This window comes from Trachurus japonicus, chromosome 18 (assembly GCF_045865225.1).
Source record: "Trachurus japonicus isolate A0001 chromosome 18, Traja_1.0".
NCBI lineage: Eukaryota > Metazoa > Chordata > Actinopteri > Carangiformes > Carangidae > Trachurus > Trachurus japonicus.
Window position 1 is genome coordinate 18583337 of NC_140924.1, and position 14501 is coordinate 18597837.

Consider the following 14501-nt stretch of genomic DNA (forward strand, 5'->3'; position numbering starts at 1 on the left):
GGTGGTCTGCTGCATAACTGCCCCACTGGCCAGAATGCGCCGACTGATTTGCCTGTAATCCTCCAGGATAAGGTCCCATCTGGACACTGTACCAGCCCCCCTCTTCTTGGGACTGTGGTGGATGACACAGAGCCTGATGAAGATCATCTCCATGAGGTGGCAGCAATCTGGCCACAGAGCAAGAGGGGCAGTGGTGGTGAGTGCATGCCTCTTAACATTCTCCGTCCCTGGACTGAACTCCTGCCTCTTCTTAGGCGACCTGAACCTCCCTGTGTCCAGCTTGGTCTGGTGTCTGGCAGCAAAGACAACCCGCTGCTTGTCGTAGTCCAGCAGGTTCTGCCATAAGGCGACAATGTTGGACACCTGAGAAAGAGAACATAGAAAGAACAGCACATGAGAAAACAAAAACATTCAAGTGTGGACATGTGTGACTGACAGACAACAGAGGAGAAAAAACAAAATGATCAAAGTGTCTGACCTGCTGGTTGGTGAGGGCTAGTGAGGGCTGGTTGCGCAGCTCCACTAAATATTCTGCCAAGCTGTCCACTCTGTCAATGCCTGGCACACCGGACTCATCCACAGCCTGGTAAAAACAGATGAGAATTGTGAGATCAGTGAAGCTGTGAAGACAAAATAAAGTCCCAGTGATGTTATTTATTAGAAAATGAATATGCTTTTACATACCCCAGATGCATCCTCAGCCAGTGAGGTGCAGGCTGTAGGCTGGATGGGAGCAGCCAGGGAGGAGAAGACGGGCTGGGTTGACATGCTTAGGTCATCAAGGAGGCCTGGCACTGTGAGGTCAGGTGTTCGGTCTTCCTCGAAACCCTCATCGTCTTCCTCGCCCTCGTTCCCGTCCTCCAGCATGTTCTCCGCCCCCTCTGAGTCGGGGTTGACCTGCAGGGGCTGCCCAGTCTGACTCAGCAGGTAGTCAATACCAAGCAGCTCTCCTATGGGAAAGAACAGATAAACATGTGCACAAGCATGCACTAATTCAGTAATGTCATGCATCATGTTAAGTAAATAGTTTGCTTTTGCTACTGGGAATGAAAAGTCTCACTAAATTTCAGTTAGTACACTCAAAAACCAACAAACCAAAAACACTACACTACACAGGTAGACAGTTATCATAACATTAGCATACTGGTGTATTTGGAGGGTGGCCTGAAAGTTGGCACAAAAGCCCGGCCAAACACCTTCAAGCTGTTGGTGTTGATGCACTGGGTCACATCCCTGGAGTAGGTGAGAAGGGACGACAGCCTGCTGATCACTGCCGCAGACCCCCGGTCCTGGTTCCATGTGTTCAGGCCTTCCAGGAGGTAGAGCTGGAAATTCAGTGCATTTGTACTGGTTCCTCAGAAAACAATACAATATTATTAGTCCATTAAAAAGGTCTAGCTTTCCAATCTAGTTGTCACAACACAGTGATGGTGTTTTTGTTTTGTCTTGTGACTTCCTGTTTTATTTTGAAATCTAACTGCCCTCTCGTTTCAGGTCACTTGCCCTTCCCTTGTGTGTCACCAGTCTGCCTGCCTTGATTTCTAATTGTCTCCACCTGTTCCCCATTACCTGTGTGTCTATATAGGTTCTGTGTCTCCCTTTGTCTTGTGCCAGAGTGTTTCGTCCTTCGTTCACCCCAGCCCATAGTCCATAGTTTATTGAGCTTCCTTGTCCAATTGCCTGTTTGCCTTTTTTGCCTCATCGTGAGTGTTTTTTGTTTCCCTCCTTTGGAGTGGTTTTTTGTTGTTAAAATAAAACTGGCTTCTGCCTTTTGCCACTCAGCACCTGAGTCCTCCTCCCAGTCCAGACCTGACACTAGTGAATGCTTTGATAAAAGAGTATCCTGAGTCCAGGGATGTGGACCCTCTGGCACAGCGATACCGATGACAACACCCCCCTTCTTGCTGGTGCCTGTCTCTGTGTAGAGCTGCACACCAGGCAGGTCCTGGATACACCTGACGTGGCGTTGCGGCACACGCCAGATGTGCTCCATGCGCACCTGGTCCAGCAGTGGCACCCCCATGAGGTCTCTCCCGTTTGCCTCTCCCAGCGTCTGCAGCAGCCGCCCGATGAAGCTGATGGTGGCCTCCTCGCCGCATGTCCTCCTGCGGCAGTACTGGCTCAGCTCTTTCTTGCTGATCCTCGCGTCCACTGCAGCATCAGTTGTGGCTGGCACACCCTCCCGCTTGAGCTGCTCTCTCTTGGCCCGCCGCAGTAGAGTGAGATCCCCTGCATCCCACTCAAAGATGCAGGCAGACAGGGAGCTCATGACGGTGGGGTAGAGGGGGATGAGCGTCAGTGGTGCACCCGACGGCCAGCCTACGCATGGAGTGCCAGATGTCCAGTCGTATGTGGAGGTCTGGCCACTCCCCAAACCTGGTCTGCAGCTTGCTGGACCCCTCATTGATGCAGCAACCACAGTCCACATACAGCAGCAGTGGGGGTGCGATAGCTGCCTGGCGGTACCGCTCCTTCACCCCTGCCACCATCTTGTCCAGTCCTGGCCCCTCCTGCACTGTTACCACGCTGGTGAGGATCTGGCCAACCTCGTTCCCAATGGAGGTGACCCAGAGACCAGTCCCCTCGCCATGGCCAGCCAGCTTCTTTGTGATCTGGAATTTAACAATAGTGATGTTCCAAAATCTGTGATTAGAACTATTTACAGCAGCAAGTACATATAGATTAATTACACTGTACACATTTAAAATATCTACACATGTGATATTATGATTGACAATAGCATTTGTGTATAATGGCATCTATTAAAGGACAATTCCAGGCGAATTCAACTCAGGGGTGTATTTTCATATCATTTTAGGTCTAAAAGAATGAATCTGAAGATTTTCAGTTTAATCGCTCCTGTTTTGCGGTAGTTGCGTCTGTCCGCGCATCGCCACGGCAGCAATGAATGGGAGTGGATGTAAGTTCCGCTGCTTAGGCTGTTTCCAGCCCTCAAAGCCGCAATTTTTTTCCACAGACAGCGTCAGATGGCTACTCAAACATGCACCGAGAAGTTTATTTACTTAAAGCAAGCCGACATGTTTGTAAAACTAGATCTAATTCAAAGTCTCCCGGAGTCTCGCGCGAGCCCGAAGTTGCAGTGCTGGTGTATTCAGGCGCAGTCGGAGCTACCGCTTGTGTCATAAACACAGGAATATCAACTCTTTACTTGCTTGAAGTGTACATTTTATTCCACAGACAGCGTCAGATGGCTACTCAAGATGCGCAGAGAAGTTTTTTTTACTTGAAGCAAGTAAAGAGTTGATATTCCTGTGTTTATGACACAAACGGTAGCTTTTCCCACTGCACCTGAACACACCGAGCACGGCAACTGGGTCTCGCGCGAGACTCCGGGAGACTTTGAATTAGATCTAGTTTTACAAACATGTCGGCTTGCTTGAAGTAAATAAACTTCTCGGTGCATGTTTGAGTAGCCATCTGACGATGTCTGTGGAAAAGAATTGCGCTGGAAACAGCCTAAGCAGCGGAACTTACATCCACTCCCATTCATTGCTGCCGTGGCGATGCGCGGACAGACGCAACTACCGCAAAACAGGAGCGATTAAACTGAAAATCTTCAGATTCATTCTTTTAGACCTAAAATGATATGAAAATACACCCCTGAGTTGAATTCGCCTGGAATTGTCCTTTAAGAACATGGATATCTGTTACACATATTATTTATTACCTGTTTGGTTGAGTCCATCTTTATGATGGAACCAAATGTGGAGGTGATGCTGGCCTTGATATGGTCCAGGCGGGAGAGGATGTCCCTGCCATACACGGACAGCAGCCAGCGACTGGTGGGCACCTCAATGGGTTCTGGGGGCTCCTGGCACACCACTGGGAAGAGGCTCGGCCGATCAACAAAGTCAGCACACTTTCCAAGGTAGTGTGCCAACCTGTTCACTGGACCCAGCATCATCAGTTGAGCAACCGCGGAGGCAGGGGGTGGCCGTGGCCACCTCACGCTGAATTCTGGCCTGACCACAGGCACCCATGCAACCATCCGCACAATCCGCGGAACCTTTCTTGCACTGCCACAGCAGTACTGGACACTTTTGTGTGCGCACATCCTGGTACCACGCGACCACATCCATGCACGCGACCTGAGTCTCAACACTGAATACCGGCGGCGGCGTTGTGGAAATGAACAACAGATAATTACAGGTAGAAGTGTTTAAATGCTAGTAATTTAACATACAAGAAAAGATAGTAAAAGTATAAGCATTGTCTAACTTCTTTATGCATCGGTGAAGTCGTACTTAAACTGTTTAGTAAGCTACATGAGGCAAAAAAAAACAAAAACGATGTTGTCACATTAGTCATTCCAACTAGAGTCTCATTACTTTTTGAATAATTTTGATAACAGGATAATTGACTAGAATATCTATTGGTGTTAGATAACTCCCGCAAATAAGTTAAATCAAACATAAATGTGTTATAGTTTGTATATTGTATGTTTTTTTGTGATCAACTTTTTTATTCTGATTTAAGAGTTTTAAGAGAAAGTTGCACTTTTTCTGCACAAGTATTTCACTTTTGTAAGTACTTTGTAATATAATTTTGAACGTTTAGTATGCATTTTGTATTGTAATTTGTAACGGACTTGATTTGACTTTTCATCCTCTAGTCTATTGGATATGTTGTGCAGGTGATTGTAACATACCATAACTTCCAGTGTACGCTGTCTGACTGGTGTGTCTACAGTACCAGAGATTTAAAACGTGACTTGAGAACTGATAATTATTGTTTTTCATAACTATAATAAAACAACTAATGGCTATAATAAAACAACAGTTTCCTGTGTATTCCTGTATTATGGATGTGTGTGGTTTACAGTAGGTGACCTAAATATCGCTATATTTTACAGTGAGACATTGCCACCCCAAAATGATCACATAACCATCCTGGCCACCCCACAGAAAATTTCCTGGCTCCGCCACTGCAGTTGAGGGCCTGTGCCTGGAGCAATGAAGAGCTGCGGCTGCATGGTCGGTCAGCTGAGGGCCCGAGGATGGAGCAGGGAAGAGCTGCCGCCGGGGATGCAACTTCACAGCTGCTGGTGTCGCAACTGCGGGTGACACCTTCCTTTTCACCTGAGCCTGACAATGGTCAGGCACACCTGGATTAATCACCAGGTGATTAATTAACCAGGTGTGTCTGACCTCACAACAATGGTCAGGCACACCTGGATTAATCAGTTGGTCCAATAATGTAAGACAGGAAATAAAGGAGCTGGCTTATTTCAGGAAGTAGTGGAGCTGTGCATAAAGCCCATTATCTACAGCTCACCTTGTGTTAAGTAGCATACCTATGGTGGGCTGGTGGCTGTTTTCTTGATATTCCCATTCAATTGCATTTACTTTTTAACTTTGGAAGTTGTGCTGGCTGAAAATACTACGTCCCTGGGTGGGCTTGAACCACCAACCTTTCGGTTAACAGCCGAACGCGCTAACCAATTGCGCCACAGAGACTTGACTATGTCAGGCTAAGAAGGGCGTGGCTTCTGTCCTAAGTCTCCACCCACCTGCATAATTCATTTATCTCTGTGTGTTCACACCAAAAGCTTGGTTAACTTTAGGGTAATTAGTAGGGATGCAACGGTTCTCGGTAAAATACAGAACCGTTCGGTACGGCCTGCACGGTGCAATACGCTCTTGGACCGCGGTATTTCAGATTCAGCTTGCATCAGCTCTTACTGCTTTACAGGCAGCTGTGCGTGTATGTGTGTACCTGCCTGTTTAAGGCGAAAGCCCGCCCCCGCGAGTTGATGTCCAATCACTGTTGAGCCTCCACACACTCACAGCCCCCCCTACCCCCCATCACACTGAAAGTGCAGCTCACACACAGAAGAGGGGGGGGAAAAAACAAAAAAACAAACAGGCGGCAGCATGAGCGGTCACTGATCGCAATCGCGGGGAAAAATAATTAGTTATTAGCACGATTTAGCACATTTAGCTTTTATTAGAGTTCCAGCAGGACTCTGTCCATGCACACTGCATGTGTGTGGTCGTGTATCCGCGTGACCGCGTGTCGGCGCGCGATAGAAAGACAGAGGTCCAGCAGGAGGAGTTGACTGACAGGGATGAGAGGTAGTGAAAGGCTGTTTAAAAAACACAATAGACTAACTCCTTCTTTCCCAGTGAGAGACTGTGGCTGCCAGCATAGTGACGTCTTCCATGACGGCAATATAGCGCGATCTCTGTTTGAAAGTGGCTTCAGAGTGTTCACCTACTGAAAGACTAAAGGTGTTCACTGCTGTTCACAGCCAGTTCAGGTGTGTGTGTGTGTGTGTGTGTGTGTGTGTGTGTGTGTGTGTGTGTGTGTGTGTGTGTGTGTGTGTGTGTGTGTGTGTGTGTGTGTGTGTGAGAGAGAGATAGAGAGAGAGGAGAGCTCTACAAGGAGTAGTAGCCAAATATTAGAAATAATATAAATTTTTAACATTATTTTGGGAGAAAAAAAAAGTTCTCTGCACAAAACACATACCGAAACCGTAACGAGAACTAGTGTTGCACCGATACCATTTTTTGGCCCCCGATACCGATTCCGATTCCCGGCTGTGCAGTATCTGCCGATACCGATACCGTTCCGATACCACACAGTTTGGAAAAAAATATAAGAGCTTTTTTTCTTCTAATACTATAATCCAGTAGAACTTTTTTATTGCCTACCTGGTAAAAATGTTTAAGTAACACGTTATTTAAACTTTAAATAATGTTGAGGGTCCAATGTAACACATTTTTACATTTAGGAACAGTAAACACACCCCAAACATTTTTCCTCTGACTTGACCAACACAATAGATTTGATACATGAAATGGTCTTTCCTGCCACTACACTAATGATTACTGTATATACATAAATAACAGTAGCATAAACTGATTGGTTGAACGCAGCCTGATGTAAACATTAATAAACTCAGTAACCAATCACACCTGCAACTCCATGCTGTCCATGTGTGATGTTCAGGGACAGGTCTGAAGACAGAGCTCTGAGGTTGAAGTCCTATAATAATGAGATGAGATGAGAGACACCTGTGACGGTGACAGGTCTACTCTGTAGCTTCGTCTTGACCACATGTCAGCTGATCAGCTGCAGCAGAGGAAACTCCGCTGCTCTCAGCTGCACCGCAACGAGCGCTTTTTTTTTTTTTTTTTTAAATTAAGCTCCGGTAGCGACCGCGCCGACATAACGTAGCGGGGTCTCTATTTACATGTGTGCGCACCGCACACGGAGAGAGGAGGTGAAAAGAGACAACACTGTTACCTGCTGTATAGGCTACTGGCCACAGACCAGTGTGTAACGAGTGAAAAAGCCGCCGTCACTGCAGCCTGAACGCAGCTCAAATCGACGCAGTGTCTGAGCACGGCGAACAAACTTTGATAAACACACCGGACCCGCGTCGGTTTGGCAGCTCAGTGACGGCGGCTTTTTGACTCGTTACACACTGGTCTGTGTGTTAGAGATGGTACAGGCTGAGGCCAGTATACAGCAGGTAACAGTGTTGTTGTCTCTTTTCACCTCCTCTCTCCCCTGTGTGTGCTCAGTGCGCTGCTCAGTGCGGTGCGCACACATTTAAATAGAGATCCCGCTACTTTATGTCAGCTTTGCTTGTTTACATTTCACAAAAAACTCCTTGAAAAGGATTAACTGCAATTAAAGGGACAACGAGGAGTTTTGGAAAAGCAAAGCGTTTTCACACTACATTTATGAGCCTCCGCGCACACCGTAAAATTCTTTTGACCGGCGAAAGACGGACTCATGTTTTCATTCATCAATAATTAAAGTCAGAGGTTCAAAGAGGTTCACATACCGTCGTAGTTCCGACCATAAACGGCGATTCAGCTACGTTATTCTCATGACTCGTTGCGAAACTGAAAGTAAAGAAACGCTGGTCGGCTCGACCAGCATCTCCGCCACCACTAATAGTAACAAAATAACGATAGAGACAGAACGATATATTTATCGAAAATGGGCCCATTAACAAGTGTGGGTAGCGGAGATTCATCCACATTAACGTGAGACTTTTTTATAACCGATTAGAAACTCCTCGTTGTCCCTTTAATTGAATTGTTTACATCCTTACTTGGCTTGGCATGCACTGAACACGTGTGATCACACAGCAGTGAGTGTCGGGCGAGAGAAGACACAAGGCGCAGCGTTCATATCAGTAAATGGCATCGGTGCGTCATTTGTTTTACTCGTCGATACCGATGCCAGCATTTTAGTGCGGTATCGGGCCCCCTACCGATACTAGTATCGGTATCGGTGCAACACTACCGAGAACCGTGGCCAAAAACCAAGGTATGTATTGTACCGTGGGCTACCTGTAGCTACCGTTGCACCCCTAGTAATTAGCTATGACGCGGTTCAGCGACAACCTGTCACTGCCTTTTTTTTTCTTCTTTTTTTTGTATTTCGGCTCCCCAATGACCAGCACGATCGAACTTTGACGTCAGTCACGTGACGAGCGACCAAAGCGGCTGAAAATATTTGCCGTTTTGTGAGCTGTCTTGTCTGAAGCGCACCCTCGAGTGTTTTTGACGCGTTGGAAGCTTTTGGTGTGAACGCACAGTAAGGCCTCATCCACACAAAAATGGAGCTTCACCCAAAACAATAATTTTCTTGTTCGTTTTGAAAAAAATCTCTGTAACGCTGCCACACAAATAAACAAAGACAGAGAAGAAGACAGAAAGCTGCCACTGTATCCAAACTCCAAACATTATGATGTTGACTGGGAGTCATGTCATGTAAATATGACGATCAATGATGATGATGATGAAAGGGCGCGTTTCAGCCGCAATGTCCGAGGCGAGGGAGCCAACAGTAGTCGGCCGTTGTTGTTGTTACGTTACGTCCATAGACTGTAAACGTGTAGCGGTGTGGCTCCGGTTACAGGTAAGAGCGGTGGGGGGGGTATGACATCATCATATCACAAAAGATCAGTTTTTGGTGTCTACACGAAAACGCTGGGACGGTGTTTTCAGATTTTCCCACTTCGTGACCAGTTTCCAAAATACACCGAAACGATAAAAAACATAGGCGGATTTAAAGCAGTATCCGCCTGGACGGGAAGTTGTATTTGTTAAATATGGTCAAAATTTCATGGCTTTTGAAGTTGCTTGTCCAGGAACTCTACCCATACAATGTGCAGAATGATAGTAGAAAAAGTTAGTATTTGTATCAAGGGGGCAGTTGTCGGTCTGAGAAGTGAAGCTCACTTCCGCGTTCAAAAAACTGTAATCCCCTCGGCTGCCTCTGGGGGCTGGTGTCAGAAAGCAGCATTTCTCCATAGACCCCCATGTTAAAATCGCCGACTTTACATCCTCAATAAACATGATCAAAGCCTGGTGTCATCACGTTTTTTGGTCTCAATCGATAGTTTCTACCCCCGCACACACTCTGACGCCGGGATTCCACTGGATGCGGAACGATTCCGAAACGGGTCCGCTACGGAACGGCTGCGTACTCCGACTCCGTCAACTCACACCGGTTCCGTCCGTGATGTTGATTGTTGCGGCTCCGCCGCACAGCGGCAACACGTGATCTCGCGATAAAGCGGGTTGTAGTTTCCATAAAGTGAACCACAAAATCAAAAACAATTAATTTAATCCAGAGGAGTAGTAGAGAAACAACTTGGTGCTGACCTGACTTAATTTTACGATCACTATCTCCTTGTCCATGGTGTAAACGGGGTGAAATGATGTCTGAAAACCTCCGAGCTGCTGACTTCAGGCCGGTCGCTGCCCATTACAACGTTTTCAAGGTGTAAAGCAGGAAATATGCTCCGCTGTAAACATGGTGTATTTTATTTTGAAAATTAACCGGGTGTTTTATTTTGTATTTTGCCCGCGATTTCCTGGGGTCCATGGCACTGGTCCGACCTCCCATTAGTCCGACCTCCCATTAGTTCGACCTCCCATTGGTTCGAACTCCCATTGGTCCGACAATCGGAGTAATGAGAGTTCGAACTAATGGGAGGTCCTCATTAGTTCGAACTGGACTAGTTATTAGTCAAACTCTCCATTCTTACCGTTCACTATGCATTTCTATCATTATTCATATAGGCTCCACCTGTCAATATTGACACAAGTGGAAGAAGAGGTGCAGTTTATTGTGTTTCACCAACGAGGAGCTGTCATTACGCACGACTTTTACGCACTGCTGCGCGCTCATTAGTGTCCATAATTAAACCTTGACACTCATATCAAATCAAACTTACATTACAGACAGGTGGATTGGGTTCTCTGTCTCTTTCTCCCACTCCGAACAGACAGACGGACGCAATCAGAAAGGAAACGGAGGCTGCGCATTGATCCTTTTTTCCTTTCTGGGATCAATCGGATCATGTGCATCTGCAAAACAAGCACTTCATATCAATAACATATAACGCTCATTATGCTTCCAGCCTGTCTAGCCTCTACCTGCTGTTTTTACTAAACTTAACCAACTCCTTTCTTCATTGCCTGAACCTAACCAAAGCCAAATTTCCTTTTTTTTTCTCTCTCTCTCTCTCAGTCTGCTGTCAGCAGCAGCGGCGGTTGCAGCAGCCTCGCGCCCGTGAAGTGAGCTCAAGCCGGCCAGGTTCAGCCGTGCTCGAGCGGAGGGGGGGAGAGAAAAACAAGTGTATTTCTTTTACTCTGTACTCTGGGAGGGGGGGCTTTGATTATCAGTTTACACATCTTGATCAGCATTTATGATGGTTGTGTGCGATCTGACATGATCTGGCTCTCTGACTGAATATGGTGATATTCTGGGCCGCGCGTGTATGTGTGTGATGTGCGTAGAGAGAGAGAGAGAGAGAGAGAGAGAGAGAAAGCTGCATGCTCCTATCAATGGAAGAGCTTGTCACAAAGTAGCGATGACAGTTCGAACTAACGGGACCACCCGTTGGTTCGACCTCCTATTGGTCCGACTTGTGGTTGATTTTGTCGGAGTAACGGGAGGTCGAATCAATGGGAGGTCGGACCAATGGGCAGTTCCCGATTTCCTGTCATACACGACCTGCTCTGTGCTGCTTGATGCGCCGTGCTCCGCCGTCCGGCAAAAATAGAAGCTCTGCGTATGTTTTGCGAGGGCTGCCGGATGCCGGTGCCGTTCCGGACCCACGACGCAGCGGACCCGGAGTCGGTGGACGCTCACACGGTGGTTATAATTAATACGTAACGGCTCCGCCGCCGTACCGGAGCGGATCTGCAGCCGTTCCGCATCCAGTGGAATTTAGGCGTGAGGGGGGTGATTTTTTTTTTTTTAACTCTACCATTTTACTATTGTTAGATTAAAATTCTCGCCAATTAGGGCGCGGAAACGTTGAGTGACAGGTCCGGACAGGACAGGTATGATGTGTCCCTTCAATGTGTGAACGTTTAGGCCACACCCCCCTCCTCAGAGTAGGTCTCTGTGGCGCAATTGGTTAGCGCGTTCGGCTGTTAACCGAAAGGTTGGTGGTTCGAGCCCACCCAGGGACGTAGTATTTTCAGCCAGCACAACTTCCAAAGTTAAAAAGTAAATGCTATTGAATGGAAATATCAAGAGAACAGCCACCAGCCCACCATAGGTATGCTACTTAACACAAGGTGAGTTGTAGATAATCGCCCTCTCTAGACTTCTCTGTGGTTGTTGGCTTAACTAACCTTAACCTTTCTTGTCAGGCCTGATCAGCATGCGCAAAAGCAATTTCAAAACGTGTAAGCCTATTTATTTTACTTTTGGCCGTGTCCCTTTGACGTGCACTGCTGCAGCAGCCCGCACATGTCACCGCGCTGTGTGCTGTTGTGCTGTGTGCGTCACCTGGCTGGCTGAGCCACATGACTGTTGGTGCGGTGCAACTCACTATCACTGACTGTTTGTGTTGTCTGTCAAAACATGGATGAATGAAACCTATCGACTTTATATCGACCGCGGACGTCAGGAATAGATTTTCGGCTTTTGGCTCGACCAACGCAATATCGTTCCGTTCATCTCAGCATAGCGCTCTTGGCGTTCACACACACACACACAGAGAGAGAGAGAGAAGCGCGCATGCATGGGAGCAGTGCGCTGACGACCGCTTCGTTACATTTTTCTCATTGAAAAACTATACAAATGGCATTTAGATGATGTTCTGCATAAAAAATTGAGTGAAATAATAAAAAATCGGTTATATCAACTGCTTATAGTGATCAAATTGACTCTGGACCAACGTGATCACTATAAGGGGTTTCCACTTGTATACGCTCCGAGACCTGCGCCTGTCTCGTCATCCCTGAGCTGTCATATGTACTTTGCGTTCCGGCACCTTATGATTTACAAATTAAGCACTGGTGTGGCCTCTGTCCTTAGTCTCCACCCACCTGCATAATTTATTCATCTCTAATGCCACATCCACACGAAAACGGAGCTTCACCCAAAACAACAATTTTCTTGTTCGTTTTGAAAAAAATCTCCGTTACGCTGCCACACAAATAAACAAAAACAGAGAAGAAGACAGAAAGCTGCCCCACTGTATCCAAACTCCAAACATTATGATGTTGACTGGGAGTCATGTCAATGTAAATATGACTATCAATGATGATGATGATGAAAGGGCGCGTTTCAGCCGCAATGTCCGAGGCGAGGGAGCCAACAGTAGTGGGCCGTTGTTGTTGTTACGTTACGTCCATAGACTGTAAACGTGTAGCGGTGTGGCTCCGGTTACAGGTCAGAGCGGTAGGGGGGTATGACATCATCATATCTCAAAAGATCAGTTTTTGGTGTCTACACGAAAACGCTGGGGCGGTGTTTTCAGATTTTCCCACTTTGTGACCAGTTTCCAAAATACACAGAAAGGATAAAAAACTGGAAGTTGTATTTGTTAAATATGGTCAACATTTCAAGGCTTTTGAAGTTGCTTGTCCAGGAACTGTACCCATACAATATGCAGAATGATGGTGGAAAAAGTTAGTATTTGTATAATGTGTCCCTTCAATGTGTGAACATTTAGGCCACACCCCCCTCCTCAGAGTAGGTCTCTGTGGCGCAATTGGTTAGCGCGTTCGGCTGTTAACCGAAAGGTTGGTGGTTCGAGCCCACCCAGGGACGTAGTATTTTCAGCCAACACAACTTCCAAAGTTAAAAAGTAAATGCTATTGAATGGAAATATCAAGAGCACAGCCACCAGCCCACCATAGGTATGCTACTTAACACAAGGTGAGTTGTAGATAATCGCCCTCTCTAGACTTCTCTGTGGTTATTGGCTTAACTAACCTTAAAGCAGAAGTAAGTGGTCCGGTCGTTTTCGCTAATGCTGCGTTCCAGGCAGGCTTTTGAAATCGTAAATTACAGCTTCAAGTCACGACTTACGACTTTGTAGCGTTCCAGGCAACCCACTCGTGTTTTTCCGACCTGTTTTACCGGTGAAAGTCACTATAACGGCCACTCGTAACTTCCGACCGGTGAACTCGTACCAGATCGAACTGGTACCACTTCACCGTCGGAAAAATACGAGTTTCCTTGAACGCACCATAACAGTCCTCGTCCCTACGTCGCCACATTCACGGCGTCCCTTGGCTGCACACACAGCCCTGCATGCCGTTCTGTCTCCTCATTGGATAAAAACTGTAGGATACGATAAATGTTTTCTCCTCGGCTCAGAGCAGAGTAGAGTGACTGACAGAGGGGGGTGATTTTTTTTTTTTTAACTCTACCATTTTACTATTGTTAGATTAAAATTCTCGCCAATTAGGGCGCGGAAACGTTGAGTGACAGGTCCGGACAGGACAGGTATGATGTGTCCCTTCAATGTGTGAACGTTTAGGCCACACCCCCCTCCTCAGAGTAGGTCTCTGTGGTGCAATTGGTTAGCGCGTTCGGCTGTTAACCGAAAGGTTGGTGGTTCGAGCCCACCCAGGGACGTAGTATTTTCAGCCAGCACAACTTCCAAAGTTAAAAAGTAAATGCTATTGAATGGAAATATCAAGAGAACAGACACCAGCCCACCATAGGTATGCTACTTAACACAAGGTGAGTTGTAGATAATTGCACTCTGTAGACTTCTCTGTGGTTGTTGACTGAACTATATAGCCTGATCAGCTAAATTTAGATCAGTGTAATGTTTAGACTAAGCATGGGTCAGACCTTTAGCATAGCACCTATCCAGCCGTTTAACAACCTCAAAAACTGTGGATGTGTAATTTAGTTATGTATATAATGCAAGCATGTGTACGCCAGAACAACAGACAGAACCTGCTTGGACTTTATAATTACCTGAGGTCACTGTACAAGACTAAAATATTACTACAATAGTAAGTCTAGTAGAGTCTCTGTGGCGCAATTGGTTAGCGCGTTCGGCTGTTAACCGAAAGGTTGGTGGTTCAAGCCCACCCAGGGACGAAAGGATTTTGTGTTACTTGTAGTTTATCCAGGTATCTGTGCTTGGGCATAATTGTTCAAAAAAAGGGGGGAAAAAAGTTGTTTGAATGTATACAAGATAACTGAGACCAAAGTTGGAGTGCAACTGGAACTGATGTTACCAATTATTT

General features: G+C 46.5%; 5 non-coding genes across 5 annotated transcripts; 4 read left to right on the plus strand and 1 right to left on the minus strand.

Annotated features, from left to right (window-relative positions):
• Positions 1–5403: 5403 nt before the first annotated feature.
• Positions 5404–5477, minus strand: trnan-guu (transfer RNA asparagine (anticodon GUU)). The gene has a single exon. It is a non-coding gene; the product is annotated as a tRNA-Asn (tRNA).
• A 5920-nt stretch (positions 5478–11397) lies between these two features.
• Positions 11398–11471, plus strand: trnan-guu (transfer RNA asparagine (anticodon GUU)). The gene has a single exon. It is a non-coding gene; the product is annotated as a tRNA-Asn (tRNA).
• Positions 11472–12988: 1517 nt separating this feature from the next.
• Positions 12989–13062, plus strand: trnan-guu (transfer RNA asparagine (anticodon GUU)). Its single transcript has one exon. It is a non-coding gene; the product is annotated as a tRNA-Asn (tRNA).
• A 739-nt stretch (positions 13063–13801) lies between these two features.
• Positions 13802–13875, plus strand: trnan-guu (transfer RNA asparagine (anticodon GUU)). Its single transcript has one exon. It is a non-coding gene; the product is annotated as a tRNA-Asn (tRNA).
• Positions 13876–14278: 403 nt separating this feature from the next.
• On the plus strand, positions 14279–14352 carry trnan-guu (transfer RNA asparagine (anticodon GUU)). Its single transcript has one exon. It is a non-coding gene; the product is annotated as a tRNA-Asn (tRNA).
• Positions 14353–14501: the final 149 nt, after the last annotated feature.